Source organism: Castanea sativa, chromosome 11, assembly GCF_040712315.1.
Source record: "Castanea sativa cultivar Marrone di Chiusa Pesio chromosome 11, ASM4071231v1".
Lineage (NCBI taxonomy): Eukaryota > Viridiplantae > Streptophyta > Magnoliopsida > Fagales > Fagaceae > Castanea > Castanea sativa.
In genome coordinates this window covers 2,626,097-2,646,889 of record NC_134023.1, presented here as the reverse complement: position 1 = coordinate 2,646,889, position 20,793 = coordinate 2,626,097, and the positions used below count along the sequence as shown (strand labels likewise).

The window sequence follows — 20,793 nt, the reverse complement described above, 5'->3', positions numbered from 1 at the left end:
TGCAATTGTTTTCATTTTTTATTTTTTTTAAATAATTAAAATATCAAACGTTGGTTGGCCGATAAATTGACTGTTTTATTACTTTTCAGCAATGTATTGAATTTTAAGTGAGATTTTTTTAAAGAATAAAAGGAATGTGTGGGTTGGGAGATAAATTGGAGCATATTTGGTGTTTTTTTTTTTTTTTCTTTCCATCAGTAGAGATAATCTCTATATATTCAGAGGATTTAGAATGTTAGTTATTGTATTTTTCACTGTAAAAAATACTCCTAATTTAACTAACTTATCATTATTCCATGGGATTAAAATAGTAAATCGACAAAAAGTTAAAAATATTCCTATAAAAGAAAAACTACCGACATCCCTGACTCCTATATATATATATATATATATATATATATATATATATATAAAGTCCTATTAAAAAGTTTCTTCCTACTTCCACTACCCACGTTCTTATAACTTAAAAATAAAAATAAAAATAAAAGCTATCCACTATTTCTATCAAAAAACAAAAACTACCCATTCCCACGTTATATCAAAAACACAAAAACAAAAAAACATCCTAACAAAAAAAAAAGAAAAAATAATACTCATATCACCTTTAGAAAAAAGCTCCATCGCACACGCGAAACGTATGTAATGAGGCTAGTACTGTGTTATGGATTTTAAATGGATTTAAAAATTGGATCTTTTGGCATTACAGATAGTTGTGGCCTAATTTGATGGGCAAGGAGCCGAATGTGAGCAGGAAGGGAGCAATTAAAAAAAATTATATCATTGAATTATTTAATTTAATATACTTATATACCCTAAGTTATTTATTTGTCTAAAGTAGTGTTTTGTAAATATTAGGGGTTGTTTGGAAAATTTAAACATCAAATAACTAACAGGTAACTAACTTTTTGAATCCTTCTAATATATAGAGATAACTAGCATGTAACTAACTTTTTTAATCCTTTTAATATATAGATAAAAAAAAATAGATTTTTTTTTATTAAAAAAAGTGGTCTATTGAAGTATTTGTTTTCAAATAGAATGAAACGTATGTGAGTAGTGGCTTTTGTTATTGATAGCAAAAATTTCAATCAATTTGAAGAAAGCTAAATGACAGTTTTAACATTTTCTGTCTTTTGTTGGAAATAAAATTAAGCTAAAAGGAATCTAATTTTAGAATTTGTATCAAGATATTTTGATATGCAAAATGATTAAACCCGAATAGGGGAATTCTGTTATAATATTATATATATAAAAGAAATGAACACTTTATTCAAGCCTTAATCAGTGAAAAGAAAAAATCACAAAGTGTAAAACAATTCCCTTTTTAAATCTCTTAATTTATCCCAAAAACCAATTAAGTGTCTTGATCTGATAATTAGGAGCAAATATCAGGATTAGGCATCATAGATTAAAATTCCCTAAAAAGAATAAATAAAAAATAAATCTCCTTATTTATTCACACATTTTCTGTTAACATTAAACACCACAAAATTGAAAGGGTCAAATGTCAATATGACAATCCAGACACTAATTAATTTTAGGTTCTCTCAAACAAGAATGGTTCAGTAATGCAAGCCTAATTTAGGAAAAGTTTCCTTATAAAATTCAACGTTCCGATTTCGAAAAACTCCAGGGCCCCACGCTATCAATTAAAAAAAACAATTGGCATTTTGAGACAATCACTTCCCCCTACCACAATGGCTATATCCAAAGGAGTGATTCTCTGCCTTTGCATGTTTATGTTTGTTGGGCTTCTCACTAGCTATACAAATGCTAGAGCAATTGGTTATGGAGCTATTGGAAATGGGGACCCTATTCTCTGCAGCAAAAGGAGTAATGCCAGTCTAAACAATTGTAAAGAAACCCAACCTGCTAACCCCTATGGTAGAGGTTGCGAAAAAGAAGAGCGTTGTAGGAATGGTTAACATGCAAAGCCTCTCTGTGTACTCAGTTTGAATCAGGCATACAATGGCATCTAACCATAATTCCATGCTTAGACATGGATGTAAATGCTATCTTTCTATTGTATGGCATTATCTTTCTATAATATAATGAATATTTGAACATTATTTTATAGAATTATAGTCAATAAGATGTGTTGTATGTGATTTAGACACGAGAATAAGATTTGCATGCGAAATTAAGATCTAAATCGTAAGTTCTTTGTAAACTCAAAACTTTTGTTGAAATTTAGTGAAAAAATTTGGGTTTTTATTTGTCAAGACTATAACGCGTTATATTGGTCATGGAAGTGAAGACCTTTAGTTAAATAAATAATTTAATAAATAAAAAAGTGTATTAAATCACAGAACATAGTAAATAATTTGAAAAAAAAATGACTTGTAAAATAATTCATTGAAAAATAGAATTGATTTTTATAGTCAACTTTATAAATAGAGTTACGTACTGTGCACACAACCCCAAAAGGTAAGAATGCCCCCCCCCCCCCTTCCCTTTAAAGTGAGAATGTAAAATATCATGTTTCAAAACCTACAAAATATATTACATTCGTCTTGTGTTTATAAATCTACCTTTTGAAGAGAATTTATATAAGTTTTTGTTAAATAAAAAAACTCCACATTTTCCCAATTAACCGCCGAAACCTTCTACATTAGTCTATGTATAATTGTGTAAAATATTAAAATCCATCAATAGTTACAGAATCATATAAACTTACATTGACAATATTTATTTTGCTTAGTTTTTTTATTATGTATTTACGTATCTTGGGGACGAAGGAAGAGAGTGGATGATCGTTGTTGTGTGTGAACAAAAAGAAAAGAAAATTGATTGTTAAGGACATATTTTATGTAGCTGGCTAATCCTTTGACAAAACGCACTTTACTTGTATTTGAGTAGATCTAGGATGTGCTTGATACTTCAAAAAACATGTTGTTCAAGTCTAGTATTAAAGCCATGAAGATTAGACCAAGAAACAAGTGAAGAAAAAGTGTCACTAAAGCTGGACAGATTGCTGGACACCTGCAGACAGGTAGCTGGACACATGCGGACAGCTACTCGACACCTCTATCTATTGAGGTTTAATGAAGCTTGACAGCTTCTCGATCGATCAAGGTAACTATTGAGGTTACGGGAATTCAGATTTCCAGATCTGATTTTCGGTCCATGTTTATATATTTGTGTAGGGTTTCTTTTCTCACAACCCTAAACATATATAAGGCTTATTTTAGAGGCCGTCACATAAGAGAATACAAGGAGAATATATGAAAAAGGTGACCGAAACCTTATTCTCTCAAAAAGAAGCTACTGCGTTTTTGCGCCTTCGGGTTTTGTAACCAAGTGCTTCTTGATCTTCATTGTTGATGAAGTGAAGAACTTTGTAGCCAACATCTTCTTCTCAAGTTGGTGAGTAAGTTGCGTACTAGGATCTGCGCAATTAGTTAGTCACGTACTGGGATTCGTGTATCAAAAGGGTGGTGTTCATATATTGAAGAGTTCAGAGGTTCTGAAGCAGTAGAAGGTTTTTGCTGTGAGTTCATCTACGGGGATGGTAGAGTCTAGGGACAAAGGTTTTGTACTAGATCTGAAACTTCTCTTTCCTATAGTGAATTGCTTTTCGGGAAGGTTTCCCCCTAGGTTTTTTACTGTGAAACTGGTTGGTTTCATTGGTTTTCTTAGATCATCATATCTTGTCTTATTTATTTTTCCGCTGCATATGATTTTGACATGATATTGATGTTTGTTTATTTTAACAAGTTTTAGTCATAATAAATCTAATTAACAACTTGGGTTTAAAACTTGTTAATTCTATTAACCGGGGTCTAAATTTTCCAACATTGATATTTTAATGAAATAGAGTATATAATAGATCATCTAGAGTGGATATTTTTGAAAAGTGATTATGTAAAATAGAAAGGAATAGGTTCTTATATTAAGAAAAATGATTTTTTTTGCACCATCTAATTTGATTGCTATTAATGTGATTCAAAATTTATAAAATATATACTTATGTTATTTTATTTATAGTAATATACTTATGTTATTAAGAGAACTACATGTTTTTTTTTTTAAGAAAAAATATATATTTTGAGAATTTGAACAAAGAATAGGACCAATGGGTTAGATTCAACGACAACATTTTGTAGCCTCATAGTGACCCCTAATTTACTAACGGTAACCTCTCATCTCTGATCTTCGAACCCTAGCAACCCTAAATTTCATTCTTTCCCTTCTATCTGGTTGCAGAGAAAGGGCGGGAAAATAGAAAAAAGAAAACAAAAACTTTTCAATTTTATAGTTCACGATGCTTTTGAGTCTAAAATTTGATATTTCTATGCTATTTTTTGTTCCTGCATTTTATGAGCAACCAATCAATTTTTAGAATGTTAGATGGTTCAAAATAGATTGAGATACTCCTACAATCTTTTATCGTAGCTTGATATTTGGTTGCCAAAAAAATTGACAAAGAGAGAAAAAGTTTTGAATTTGGTAATTTTGGCTAATTCAACCTTAACTTGAGTATAAACTATGCAATGATAGTTTTGCCTACCCTGTATAATTTTGTCCATTTCTTGTTGGGTCCAGTGATAGTTTTAGTATATGACTATGCATCAAAATTTGAAATTAATAGTTTTAGATAATTTGAAAATTTTAGCTTATTTTAGAAATTTTTGAAGATTAAAATATAAATTATAGTTGTATTGATAACTTTAAATAGACCAAGTTAATTATCCCTTCTTTATCTATTTATAATTCTTTCTCATGTTGTTATGTAGCAAGAACACCAAAATTGCTCAAATCATAGGAAAAACCAAAGCCGGAGCCAAGGGGTCAAGGAAGGCAATTGCTCACTTAATTACCACACCAAAAAGCCAACCCTTTGTAAACTATCCATAAAAAAACAAAACAAGAAACCGAAACTTTCTCCCACTCCCTCTCTCATCCAATAATCCAACCTGTAGGGTCAATGGCCCCAAAGTATATATCTATGTATGTATTGGGCTAATGGCCCAATCCGAGGACATTAGGAAGTCCGAAAACGGGAAAATATACTCTCAAGGGTCCGGGTTGGAAAGTAAAAGGATAAAGTCTGACTAAGATCGTCCAAGAAGGCCATCTGAGGTGGAATATTTCCTCGGCAGAGTAAAGCCGAGGTTGAGAGGGATGGCCTGTCTACCAAAAGCAACCTTCTATGAGGTCCTGTAGATAAGGATGTACATGGTAAGAATATAGGACAAGGATGGGCTGTGAAATATCTAAGAAAAAAGCTGTTGTCACCACATTGAATGCTTTGCAGCTAACTCTCTGGTCGCATTAATGAGGAGGTGATGCCTGAGCATCAGGGTTCAGCCTTACAGCTACCTCCAAAGATTTCAAGAAGAGGCTGATGGGACAAGTATCCAAACCAGTAATTTGATCCATAGGTGGAGGATGTAGGGAGGAAGAAAGATGATATAAAAAGAGGATGAGACATTCAGGAAAGGGGATCGGAGAGAAAGAAAGAAAACACTGTAGACTGGATATTTTTGTAATTTTTCTTTAAGAAGAAAGAAGTATTAGAACTAGCTCCTCGGCTTGAGTCCAAGGACAGATTTTCATCATATAAACTTGTCCATCAATATTGTTTTGAGATCTTGAGTTATTACCGTTGTTAACGAAACCCATAAGCAACTAGATTTAGAACTCACTCTCTACAAATTTATTGTATTGGGCTCTTTGGGCCTAACCTATACCCTTTCTACTATTAGGCTTAGGTGTAAATTGTAATCTTACACAACCTATTAAAAATGTTCTTGTAGTCAAGATTTTTGTTTTTTTTAAAGATTCTTCTTATATATAATGGCAAACTTCAAAACCCAAAATGCAATAATATCCTTTTTAAGGTTTTCGTTTTTTATTTTTATAAAAATATTATTACAATAAACCCACCTTTGAAAAGACTATGTCCTAACTTATATGGCTCTTGATTAAATGTGATACGATTTCCTAAAAGCAAAATCAAGACATATATAAATATTTTTAAAATTTTTGTAGTATATTGTCATACTTTCAAGTTAATTATACTCTGAAATATTCAAATCACCTATTTGAATTTCTTATATTAAGATTAATCTTTCAAGTTCATCTATTCATGAATCGTAACTAGATAGTGATGGTTTTTTATTTATATATTTTACTTGTATGAAATATATATTTGTGGTAACCTATGCTTGTTGAGAAACATAAGCATAATAATGAATACGTTAGATTATAGTATATTTTGTATGAGTCAATTTGTTTTTTTCTTTAATTGATTTTTTATTATTATTTATATTGGCTAACACTTTTGGGATGAATTTTGTTTAAAACCTTTGATTTTGGTCTTCTCCCCCTTGAGCTAAATTCCTCGCTCTACCACTAGGCACTGGCCCAGCCAAACTAGACCCACAGCATGTCATCCCCATTGCGCCTTGACCGAAGCCACCAAACCCCTTCCGCTGCCCTTTGGTCGAAGGCACCAGACCCCAGTGATCTTCTCATTGACATCATTGTAAGCCCCACCAATTCTTCAAAAATGTTCTTCCTTGCATTGATTTATTTGTTTATTCATAAATTTTTGGAATCCACTATATATAATTAGCGGATTTCTTTTGATTAAGACCATGTTAACAGATTTCAAATGATACCATGTTAACAGTATCAAAATTTAATAAGTGTGAAACATGTCAGTAAAAAATAACGATTATCCCACTAACAAATGAAAGACATATGTTAGTGGGTAGTTATTTTTATACACATGTTCTCATTTATTGGATTTTAATATAAATAACATGGTATCATTTAATACAAAATTCTTTTTTGGGCAGGAATTGAGACCTTTTTTTTTTCTTTTTCTTTTTCTCTCTGGGAAGAATAGGCGGTTTTTTTCTAAGAGCATCCACAGCCGGGCATGGATATGCCAAATGCAGGGTGGATTTAGAAATTAAGGCCCCAAAAACCGTCACAACTGGGCTCGTAAAAAGCAAGTATTGCAAAAAATTTTGCAATACTGCTGTAGTGCAATTCTACCTTTAGAATGAGTCCAAATCTTCTGTCTCACTTTTCCTGCTCCACTCTGTACTCCACCAATAAAAACTTGTCACGTGTTCACCTAATTAATTAAATACTACTATAACGGTAGCATTAATAAGTCAATAATGGTAGTATTTAATTAATTAGGTGAACATGTGGCAAGTTTTTATTGGTGGAGTATAGAGTGGAGCAAAAAAAGTGGGACAGAAGATTTAGACTCTTTTAGAATTGCACTGTAATAGTATTGTAAAAAGAAAAATAATATTTAATTCTACTTTCCCGAAATTTCTCTTTCCTCTCCCTCATTATTTCTGTTCTCTTCTCTCTCTTCCTTCTCTCTTTCTCATCAGCTCTCTCCTTTCTTCAGACCCAAACACCATCCTCCTCCCAACATTAACATCACACATCACAGTGGTTCATTTTTTTCTGGTGGGTTGCGATCCAGCGGGTTCTGTGGTTGTTGTTGTTGTTTTTTTTTTTTTGCTATGACCGATGCTTAAAGGAAGAGGTGGGTATGGCTGAAGTGGGTTGTGGGTCACAGAGATTGGAGATCGGAGTGAGCTGAAGTGGGTTGTGGGTCACGGCGTGGGTCACGGCGAGGTCAATGTTTCTGGGTTTCTGTTGTGAGGCTGGGTTTCTGTTAGCGAGTCCGGTGTTACTGGGTTTCTGTTGTGACGCTGTTTTTTCTTTTTTTTTAATATGGGTTTTTGTTCCGGTGAGATTTTGGTGGGCAGTGGGCAGTGATGGCGTGGTGGGCATGGTGGAGGTGCGGTGGTAGTGACTGGGCAGTGGAGGCACGGTGATAGAGGTTGAGGGAAGGTGGAGGAGAAAATTGGAAAAAATTAAAAAAAGAAATATATATTTTATTGTGTAGATATATTATTTTAATGAGTAGAATAGGAAAATAAAAATTGGGATGCTGGAGGGATTGTAAAATGGAATGGTATAATGATAAAATGACTTTTTGGAATAGTAAAATAGAGTAGAATTGGAATTTGCAACTGTGGATGCTCTAAGCTCAGGTTTTGAATTCTAAATTTTTGAGGTTTTACCCTTTTGGATTTTGTAAGCTTTACCCTCATTTTTTAGTTAATAGAGATGTTTTTGTTAATTTTTGGAAATGGGTATTGAGAATTTGAGGTAAAGGTTTGTCTTTTTTATAAAAGTTTTATTGGGTTTGTTTTGGTGTCTCTAAATAGGTAATTATTGGAGAATGTGGCATTTTGGTGTTGCTTAAAATTTGAGTATTGGGCTAATAGTAATGTTGTTTGGGATATTGAAATGGGGTTTGGTTTGGATTCTCTTTATGAAAAATCTGATATGGGTTTAATATGATACTGTGAATTTTGGTTTTTGCTAATGAAAAATTGAGTATTGAGATGAAAGGTTCTGCAGTTTTGGATTAGGTGTGTTTGTTTTGGTTTCTGTTTATACAGATTCTTTTCATGGTGTTTGAGAGTTGGTTTTGGTTGTGTTGAACCATTTGTTTGTGCATAATGTGTTGGAGGCTTGGAGCATTTATGTTGTCTCAGAAATTAAAGCTATTTATGTTAATTGATCAATAAACTGGATGGAAAGAACAAGGATTGATTTGTTTTTATTGCTTAAAATGTATAACTAGGGATTTCTTGCTGCATTTTTGGGGTATTTTAGAAATGGGTTTTGTATTCTCATGAAGTTCTGCTTACAAATCTGATTAATTAATCATGTGACTGTGTTAGCCTAAAAAAGTTGGGAATTCTTTTGGAATTACTACATAATATCAGGCTAACTGATTATTTTTGGTTCAAGAAAAGGAGATAGATCAAGAGATGTTCCATAGAAGTTAAAATATTCTTGTCCATACCATCTTTATATGATGCTTCGAAGATAAGTTTTGATGGTTGGATGACCAAGTGCATTTTTCCTTGACATTGTACATGAAATTTGGCTGCCTATTACTAACTGTATTAGCTGAAAAACTTAGCATTATTCAGTATTCACCAATATATGTGTCATTTTTCCATGCACTAAATGTAGTTGAAGGTAAAATAGGTTTGAGTTTATGTTGCAATGCTTTTGAATGAGGCCTATCAATCCATAATGATTGACTTTAAACTCCACAAAATTTTCCTTTGTTGGATGTGCCTAATTTCCAATAATTATTTTGAATAAGCAACATTCAGTTATTTGTTTAGTTGCTGATACTTATACAAAGGATCAGGTGATTTTTATCATCAAACCTAGTCACCATAAGAAATGATTCAGCTTTGTTTGTGATTTCTGCAATGAATTGCATTTTTATGACATACATATGCATTGCTTTGTTGAATTTGAGTCTGTCTTGGTCCATATTGATACTTGAGAGAGGATTTGAAAACCCAATAAAATTGGTTTTAGCCTTCATCAGACTAAAGCTCTATATTTCTCACTTCTTAATCCCTGAAAATTACTGTGTGCTGAATTGGGTTGGACGTAAATTAAGTTTCTTGGAGGCAAGAGGTTCAAGTAACTTGGCAAATTATCTGGGAATGTTCAGTGCACATATGGAATAATATTAGAGGCTCCTTGCCCATAGTTGACTGGGTGGAAATTGGTTTGTTCTTCAAAAGGCATTCCAAACAGCAGCATTGTTTGGCATACAATCAAAAAGGAATTATATATTGGGTCCGGCTTGTGTCCAGTGGCCACTAGACACGTTGCAATACGAACACATGTCCGAATCACAACATGTCCAGTGGCACTGGCCACTAGACACGAGCTCCACCCTTATATATCAAGGATAGGTTGCTGCAATGAAATTATGAGGATACTCATTATTATGCATTCACTATGGAGGAGTTATTGAGAGCAGTGATCATCTCTATCATGTCATGAAACCAGGAATCGTCCTTTGTGTATTCAAATAATGGACAAATAGGATCATGTGACAGTGAATTTCAATAGTCCATAAAAATGTTTGTTCAGCCAAACTTGTTTAGATGTTTTTGGGGGAGGGAAGCCCTCCTAATCTTTCTTTTTTAATTCTCTCAAATTGGAATTTGGGTGGAGGAGGGAGAATGGCTCCATTTAGGCAAATTTGCTCATAAGATATCAATTTTATGTGATCCCTTCTCTCTCCTCTCCTCCCTTTACTTGTTAAAAGGCTAAAATGCAAATAGACTCCTAAAGATTGGGGGATACTAGATTGACCAATTAAATTATGTCATGTCAAATAAATGATGCCAAACCTTAAAAACTTTATATATATTTGAAATTTTCGTTTTATATGCTATTTTTTGTATGTTTTTCTTCTTTAATTTTTTCGTTTTCCTTTTCATCATCTTTTTCTAGATGCACAACCAACAACCTTCTCATTTTCTCAAATCACAATTTTTTGAGCAAACAAACATACTAAAATAACTAAATCCGCATCTCTTTACTCTATCCCCAAGCAAAACTAAAGCAAAATTAAATTCAATTGTTTAAATAATGTAAATTAGGTTTTGCAATTAAACTTAAATACATGATAGCATGAATCAATGAAACACACACAATATTATGTTTTATGAGGACACTTAAATTCAATACAATTATGTATATGGATTTAATAATAGGTAGCTAGAGTGTAACTAAGTTTTACCTTATATCTATAAATTTTCATTAAAAAAAAAACCTTATATCTATAAATTATGTATACAAAAAAGAAAGTTTGGAGGGGGAAAAGAGAGACTAAAATATGATATCCGTCCTTAAGTTTGCATTAAGTTTATTTTTTGTCTTTAAATTTTAAAAGAGTCCATTGTTTGGTCTTTTAAATTATTCAAAATCGAAATTTATATAATTTTAGGGATGAAATTGAAAATAACATTCTAACAAAAAAATAAAAAATTACATTAACTTTGCTTTTTTTTTTTTTTTCTTTTTAATTTTAAAGACCCTGTATATAAACCATTTTAACTCACAAACCCCTAGTTCCTGGCTTCTCTGAGCAGCAGCAGCTGAAAAGAGAAACATCTCGATGGTGAAGTTCTTGAAACCCAACAAGGCAGTGGTCCTTCTACAGGGCTGATTCTGTTAGGATTAGTGCCCTTAAATCCTATTGTATGATGCTATGTATGATATTATGTATGACATTATGTATGACATGATGTATGACTTAATATTGTATTTGATAAAGTTATTTTATTATTATCTAAAATAGTGGTTACGTGAATATGGGACATTATCATATAGTCCATGAGATGCATTGTATGTGATTTATGTGAAAAGTCACAGAAGATGTAAATCACAAGTTCTTTGTAAACTCAGAATTAATAGTTCGTAGTCGGTGATGAAATTGGGCATTTCATCTGCGAAGACTATAACGTGTCAACTAAGATGATTTGTCTTGATCATGGAAGTGGAAGCTTCTAGTTGATATGTTGATATGTTTTAAGAGTTAAAACATATTGAACGGGCCGTATGAGATTTATTATTAACTTCATTTGTCGAATGAATAATAAATCTCACGACTTCTATTTGCATGAACTCTTAATCACGAGAGAATAATGGACTCGATCATGAAGTGTAGGTTGCTTTGATATATCGGGAGTGAGATCGAAATAACGGTCAAAACCATAGGTATGTTGGGCAGCCATATTTAGTGTTGATGGAACATATATTCTCAAGATGGAATTCATAGTCTCTTGATAGAGATATAAAATATTCCCTTGAGATAAGTTTAATGGTTTCGATTATTCAGAGAGTTAGGCCTAACCACTTTAGTAAGAAATTACTAAAGTATATATTTATGAAATTGGATTTCATAAATATATAATGAATAACTTTAAAGAATTAAACCGGGTACTCAAGGATAAGATGTAGTAATTTACAAAGTGGCGGTATACATTTATGACTTTGTGTTACTACGAATATTTTATGAAGGGGTTACGTGTATAATAAAGTTTTGGGATATAATTTATTAATAAGGCTAGAGTGCAATTATATTTATATAGTGGTATTAAATATAATTAATGGTAACTTTGAACTTGTCGAGAGTTGACGGAAAAGCCGGGCCCGTTGGAGCTAGTGTCTTATTGGTCACTTTTGGTCCACTCCAAGCCACACTAAAGCCCGATTGGAAAGGCCCAATAGGCCGATTAGATAATCGGTTAGTTATAAAGGGAGAAACATACAGAATTTTTATTAGAGGAGTTTAGAAAAGAAAAAGAAACTGTGTGTGAGAGAGTGTGAGACACACTTTCATTCTCCCTTTGAAAAACTGATTGAGAGACCACACATCTTGGGCGTAAAGTGGAATTGGAGTGAAGATTAAAAGTGTTCCCAAGTGCTTCTAATCTTTGTTTTGAATTTCTCCACACCAAGGTACACTATCTTGTTCTTAAATTCTGAAATTTACATTGTGCACGTTATCAATCATGAATGAAATAGATCCTTGTTCGTCGCTTCCGCTGTGTGTTTTGCATGAGATGCAAAACCAGAATTTTTCCTTCAATTGGTATCAGAGCCAAGTTTTTCATATCATGATTGTATTGCGTGTGATTGGATTTTAGAATTTAAGAAAAACTTTTATCTTAGTGTAGACATGGTTTGATAATCATTGTTTTATGAATTAATGTTATTAGCGTTGGAATTCATATGAAACAATATATATATATATATATATATATATATATATATATATATATATATATATAAATATAGCCATTACTGTTCTGCACGGCAACATTCCATATCTGTTGCATTGGTGTTTATTCGAATGGGTAGTTATTGAGATGGGCGGTTATTGAATGTAATGGTTTGTAATGGTACTGTTACGGGATTGAATATGGCCCACGGTTATAACTCCTTGTCATTTACTTTAAACCGAATGGTCTAATTGTTTTGAGATATCACTTGGAATTCATTGCACGGTTGAATGGTTTGACCAATTCTTGTGTTTTGAAGAAAGTTAGAATCCGTGAGGATTCTAACTTCCTGACTTTTATATATTATTATATTATAATATATATATATAATACATTTAAGTTAGAATCCGTGAGGATTCTAACTTCCTGACTATTATATATTATATATATAATATAATATTATAATCATATATTATATTATAATATATATAATACATATATAACGTAAAGTAATAATTATATATTATATATATTAATTTGTATATTATATTATATATAATATAATATAAATTTTTATATATAATAAAGGTTTTTATTACGTTATATATATTTATATATATTAATGCTAGTTTAATGAAATTTATTCCTAATGAGATTAGGATTATATTTTTTCACGTGTCTAGCAGCATTATTATCATTCTTGATTTTAAAAACCTTAATTTAAAATATCTAGTGGGAGAGAGATTCAAGGGTTGGATCTCGCACGTTGTTGGTTCGCTAGTAGTGTGAAATATATCTTTTTGTCTTTCTCGAGCTTAGCATTCCATGCGGAGAGTATTTATTTCATGGCCTACAAGATTGAATTTCTTGGTTTATAGTGGTTTGATAAACACCTTGTCTTAGCTTCAAGCTTTGCATTCCATGCGGAGGGTGTTTTATCATGGTACTACAAAATAAGCCTGTTAAAGGGATGAGATGTGGTTACACATGATTCTAGACAATGGTATACACTAGACTAAGTATTTTAGTATCCTCTATGCTGAGTTCTTACTATTATTACTTAGAGGCTAAATATAAAACGGCATATTATTAGTATTTGATAAGAGTTATCATGATAGTGCTAATAATGAGAATAGTTCTCAATCAATCATAATATTTTATGTTCACTCTATGCTGAGGGACATTGAATATGAGATTGGGTTGTCGTTGCATATATTATTTTATGGTTTTATTAAGGTTCCATATAATATGCTTTTATGCTAAATTTATAATGTCCAATTTAATTATTATATTCATGTTTATTATTTTAGATTTTGTCATGGCATCATTTAGCCCACTTGTTTCTATTCTTAACCAAAACAAACTGATCGGATCCAACTATGTTATTTGGAAAAGAAATTTGGACATTGTTCTTATCTTGAAGAGCACAAATATGTGCTTACTCAACCATGTCCTAACTTTCCTTCATTAGATGCTCCTCTTGAGGAAAAACAACGATATGATCGTTGGCGAAATCTAATGAGATGGCCAAGTGCTACATCCTAGCATCTATCTCGAATGTTCTACGGCATCAAATGCGGGATGTAGAACTTGCTTCGGACATAATGCATAGTACGAAGGAGATGTTTGGTGAGCAAGGCCGTTACGCAAGGCAAGAAACCATGAGGCAAATTTATAATACCAAAATGAGTTGCGGGAAGTTCGGTGAGGGAGCATTGTCTTAGGATGATTGCTAATGCGAACACATTAGAAGTTTTAGGTGCCGACATTGATGGAGAATCCCAAGTGGATATGATACTCCGATCACTACCAAAATCATTCAAGGAATTCGAGACTCAATTATAACATGAACAAAAAGATTTATTCTTTGTCTGAATTAATGAATGAGTTAGTGGCGGCGGAAGGCATCCTTGGTACTTCTAGTGTTGAAGCCAATGTGGGTGAAGCTTCTACTTCTGAACCTAAGTCGAAAGGCAACGGTAAGAAGAAGAAGAAGAAGGACTTCACTAAGAAAGATGGTAAACAAATTGCCTTAGGGGTTGCCAACAAAGGAAAGAAAACCAAAGGAAAGTGTTTCCATTGTGGTGAGAAAGGACATTGGAAGAGGAATTGTCCAACATTCAAGGCTGCCAAGAATAAAGGTATGAAAAGTTCATTTCTTCTTGAAATATGTTTGGTACAGAATCCAACAGATTCTGGTGTGTGGATTCGGTTGTACTAATCATATCCGCAATTCTTTGCAGGGGTTCCAGGAGACCGTAAAGTTGAATGAGGGAGAACTATTTCTTACTTTGGCCGATGGGAGCAAGATTCGGTTGAAGCCGTTGGAGTGTTTAATTTGTGTTTTAAGTCTAGAGTTTTAATATTAGAAGATCGTTTATATGTACCTAATGTTCGTAGGAATTTAATTTCTGCAACTTACTTAGGTAAATGTGGATATTGTGTTATCCCGAAAGACAATGTTGTAATAAAGAAGGATAAAGTGTTTATCTCGTTTCGGCAATATTGTGGATGGTCTTTATATTTTAACTCCCGATAAGCATGAATTATACAATTTCGAATTAGATAGTAACTCTCATGTGAAATCATTAAAGAGAAAGTTTCCTTCTACTAGTGATGCATATCTATGGCACTTGCGTTTAGGTCATTAATTCAAGTAGGATTCAAAGACTAATCAAAGATGGACTTTTACAGCCCATGGACTTTGATGGTTTTCCAGTTTGTGAATCTTGTTTGGAAGGAAAGATGACCAAACGACCTTTTAATGCAAAAGGTAGAAGAGCACAAGATTTGCTAGAACTAGTACATTCGTATGTATGTGGTCCTATGTCAATCCAAGCAAGAGGTGGCTATGAGTATTTCATTATTTTCACTGATGATTACTCTAGATTTGGTTATGTGTATCTAATGAAACAGAAGTCCGAAGCCTTTGAAAAGTTCAAAGAGTTTAAGGCTGAAGTTGAAAATCAATTGGGTAAACACATAAAGGCCATTCGATCTGATCGAGGTAGCGAATACCTTCTTGGTGACTTTAAGGATTACTTGACTGAAAATGGGATTATATCCCATTGATCGCACTGGAACTTCACAACAATATGGTGTAGCTGAAAGTAGTAATAGTACTCTTTTAGATATGGTTAGGTCTATGTTGAGTTATTCGACTCTACCAATTTCTTTTTGGGAATGTGCCTTAAATACTGCAATGTATCTTTTGAATTTAGTACCTTCGAAGTCTATTCCTAAAACATCTGTAGAGTTGTGGAATAGGCGTAAGCCTAGTATGAGACATCTCCACATTTGGACTTGTCCAACACGTGTTGAAAGGAAAGTCTGACAAGTTACAGTCTAAAATAGAAGTGGTATTTTTTGTAGGGTGTCCAAAAGGAACAGTTGGAGGTTTATTTTATGGTCATAAGGATAATAAAGTATTTGTTAGCACAAATGTCAAATTCTTGGAAAATGACTATATGAATAATTTTACTCCTAGAAGTAGAGTTGTCTTACCTGAAATGATTGAACCTGTAGTTGAACAACCAATGGATAAAACTAGGGATGATGCGACTGTATTAGATACACCACAAGATACTACTCATGAGATGTCTAGTACATAGGTACCTCATCGTAGTGGGAGAATTGTTCGGCCTCTTATAAGATTTATAGGTTTGGGAGAAACTTATGAAGCTATCTCAGAAGAGGCTGAATCGGATCCCTACACTTATGAAGAGGTAATAAATGATATAGATGCACATCATTGGGTCCAAGCTATGAAATCTGAATTAGATTCTATGAATTCAAATCATGTATGGGATCTTGTAAAGGTGCCTAGCGACATTAAATCTATTGGTTGCAAATGGGTTTACAAGAGGAAGGGAGGGATAGATGGAAAGGTTGAAACCTTTAAAGCAAGACTAGTGGCAAAAGGGTATACACAAAAAGAAGGTATTGATTATGATGAAACTTTTTCGCCAGTAGCCATGCTTAAATCTATCAAAATTCTCTTATCCATTGCTGCTCATTATGATTATGAGATTTGGCAAATAGATGTCAAGACTGCATTTCTTAATGGCAATCTTGAAGAAGAAATATACATGTTGCAACCAGAAGGTTTCATAGCAAAGAACCAAGAGCATATGGTATACAAGTTGAATAGGTCCATTTATGGACTTAAACAAGCATCTAGGTCATGGAACATCAGATTTGATCAAGCAATCAATTCATTTGGTTTTGAACAAAATCTTGATGAACCATGTGTGTACAAAAGACATCGAGACAAAGTAGTAATGTTCCTAGTGCTTTATGTTGATGATATTCTACTCATTGGGAATGATGTAAGGGTAATGTCATCGGTTAAAGTTTGGTTGTCAAGCCAATTTGATATAAAGGACTTGGGTGAGGCTAGCTTTATTCTAGGGATCAAGCTTTGGCGAGATCGCAAGAATAAGATGTTAGGCTTATCACAAGCTGGATATATAGATAAGGTTCTAGAACGGTTTAGCATGCAAAACTCCAAGAAATGATTGCTTCCTTTTAGACATTGAGTCCCTCTGTCTGATTACCAAAGGCCTAATACTCAAGAGGACGAAAATATGATGAGAAAATTTACTTATGATTCTTCACTGGGAAGTCTCATGTATGCGTTGCTTTGTACTAGACCAGATATTTGTTATTCAGTTGGCATGGTCAGCCGATATCAATCAAATCCAGGACCAAAACATTGGCAAGCTGTAAAGCATATTCTCAAGTATCTTAGGAGAACGATAGATTATATGCTTGTTTACCATAGTGAGGATTTGATTCCCATTGGCTATTCCGATTCAGACTTTCGCGGATCTAGATTTCGAAAAATCCACTTCAGGATGTGTTTTCACCTTGGGAGGTGGAGCCATAAGTTGGAGGAGTGTCAAGCAATCTTGTATTGCGGACTCCACCATGGAAGCCGAGTATGTTGCTGCTTGTGAAGCAGCAAAGGAGGTTGTTTGGCTTAAGAAATTCCTTTCTGATCTTGGTGTAATGAGAATGGAGCAAGTTCCCATCACATTGTTTTGCGACAATAGTGGAGCGGTTGCACAATCCAAAGATCCAAGAAATCACAAGAAAGGAAAGCACATTGAGAGGAAGTACCACATCATTCGAGATATTGTTGCTCGTGGAGATGTTGTGGTAGCAAAGATTGAAAGTGCAAATAATCTAGCAGATCCTTTTACCAAAGCCTTACCTCAAAGGACTTTCGAGTCACATTTGGAGGGAATGGGAGTTAGATTAATGCACAATAGTCTTTAGGGCAAGTGGGAGATTGTTAGGATTAGTGCCCTTAAATCCTATTGTATGATGCTATGTATGATATTATGTATGACATTATGTATGACATGATGTATGACTTAATATTGTATTTGATAAAGTTATTTTATTATTATCTAAAATAGTGGTTACGTGAATATGGGACATTATCATATAGTCCATGAGATGCATTGTATGTGATTTATGTGAAAAGTCACAGAAGATGTAAATCACAAGTTCTTTGTAAACTCAGAATTAATAGTTCGTAGTCGGTGATGAAATTGGGCATTTCATCTGCGAAGACTATAACGTGTCAACTAAGATGATTTGTCTTGATCATGGAAGTGGAAGCTTCTAGTTGATATGTTGATATGTTTTAAGAGTTAAAACATATTGAACAGACCGCCGTGAGATTTATTATTCTTCTAACGATCGTCAAATGAATAATAAATCTCACGACTTCTATTTGCATGAACTCTTAATCCCGAGAGAATAATGGACTCGATCATGAAGTGTAGGTTGCTTTGATATATCGGGAGTGAGATTCGAAATAACGGTCAAAACCTCGCATGTTGGGCAGCCATATTTAGTGTTGATGGAACATATATTCTCAAGATGGAATTCATAGTCTCTTGATAGAGATATAAAATATTCCCTTGAGATAAGTTTAATGGTTTCGCTTATTCAGAGAGTTAGGCCTAACCACTTTAGTAAGAAATTACTAAAGTATATATTTATGAAATTGGATTTCATAAATATATAAGGAATAACTTTAAAGAATTAAGCCGGGTACTCACGGATAAGATGTAGTAATTTACAAAGTGGCGATCTACATTTATGACTTTGTGTTACTACGAATATTTTATGAAGGGGTTACGTGTATAATAAAGTTTTGGGATATAATTTATTAATAAGGCCTAGAGTGCAATTATATTTATATAGTGGTATTAAATATAATTAATGGTAACTTTGGACTTGTCAAGAGTTGACGGAAAAGCCCAAGGCCCATTGGAGCTAGTGTCTTATTGGTCCCTTTTGGTCCCACTCCAAGCCACACACTAAAGCCCAATTGGAAAGGCCCAATAGGCCAACCCAATTAGATAATCAGTTAGTTATAAAGGGAGAAACATACAGAATTTTTATTAGAGGAGTTTAGAAAAGAAAAAGAAACTGTGTGTGAGAGAGTGTGAGACACACTTTCATTCTCCCTTTGAAAAACTGATTGAGAGACCACACATCTTGGGCGTAAAGTGGAATTGGAGTGAAGATTAAAAGTGTTCCCAAGTGCTTCTAATCTTTGTTTTGAATTTCTCCACACCAAGGTACACTATCTTGTTCTTAAATTCTGAAATTTACATTGTGCACGTTATCAATCATGAATGAAATAGATCCTTGTTCGTCGCTTCCGCTGTGTGTTTTGCATGAGATGCAAAACCAGAATTTTTCCTTCAGATTCGCAGGCCACAAAGCCGTGATAGTTCGCAACTTCGACGATGGCAACCGAGACAGACCCTACGGTCACTGTTTGGTGGCTGGTCTAGCCAAGTACCCAAAGTAGGTGATCCGCAAGGACTCGGCCAAGAAGACCGCCAAGAAGTCTTGCGTCAAGGCCTTCCTCAAGGTCGTGAACTACTCTCACATCATGCCCACTCGCTACACTCTCTCGATGTCGATCTCAAAGACATTGTCTCTGTCGATGCTCTTCAGTTTAGGGACAAGAAAGTCACTGCCGCTAAGGAGACCAAGGCTAGGTTCGAGGATAGGTTTAAGTCTGGAAAGAATAGGTGGTTCTTTTCTAAGCTCAGGTTTTGATTTTTGTTATAGTTTTGAAGATATCTGAAGTGGGTATTATTGGAAAATGAGGAATTTTGCTGTTTGTTGCTAGAAAAATTGAGTATTGGGCTAACAGATATGCAGTTTTTGTTATAATTTTAGATGGGTTTATTTTGGTTTCTCATTATTGAGATTTCTGAATTGGGTATTATTGTATAATGTGGTATTTTGCAATTTGTTGCTAGAAATTTAGGGTTGGGCTAATAGCTATAATTTAAATGTGTGTTTTGTTGTCTTTTTATCGAGATAAGATTATTGGAAAATGAAGCATTCTGCTGCCCGATGCTAGAAATTTGAGAATTGGACTAATCATTATGTAGCATTAGATGAAGCATGAATAGTGGCATCTTGTTCAAGTACAGTTAATTGTTGCTAGATATGTGTTTGAATTTAATTGTAGAATGTAATGTTAATTGTACCTAAGTTTTATCCTTTATAATTTAAAATCGGATTGCTTTGTTCTCTCTTTATGAGGCATCTAAAATGGGTGTCATTGGATAATGTGGGTTTTGGTTATTGTTAGTGGAAAATTGAGTATTGAGATAAAAGGTTATGCAATTCTACTATCACTCATAATCATCCACGTCAAAATTATAGCAAAAGTTGTGAAACAATATTTGTTTCCATAGATTTTCTCAAAGATTAATTTTTACGTACAAAAAGAAAAAAAAAGATATTGTCAACATCCTTTCACACCCTTTGAATTAGCAAGCATTTACTTTTTTTTTTTTTTTTTGCTAAGTGCTTTTACTAGTTTTCATCTTAAACCAATGCCATTAACAATTTTTTAAATTAGTAGCTATCAAATTTTTTGGGATAAAATACCATTTTGACCTAAATTTTATTAATGGTATGTTTGGATTGAGAGAGAGGGAGAATAGAGTAGATTTAGTACAAAATTAGCTTATTTTTAGCCAACTCTACTCTACTCTCCTTCACTCTCCTTACTTTTCCCCTACATCCAAACAAGCCATAAGAGTTTGTTTTTCAATAGTTTAAGGATGGAAAATAACATTTTGATAAAGTATAAAGTTAAATAAGAAAAATAAAATTTTAAAATTTAAAGACTTTTTTTTTTTTTTTG

The 20,793-nt window shown here is 33.3% G+C and overlaps 1 pseudogene; it reads left to right on the top strand.

The window, feature by feature from the left end:
* Positions 1-10,949: 10,949 nt before the first annotated feature.
* LOC142617360 (large ribosomal subunit protein eL27x-like) lies at positions 10,950-20,193 on the top strand (annotated as a pseudogene).
* Positions 20,194-20,793: the final 600 nt, after the last annotated feature.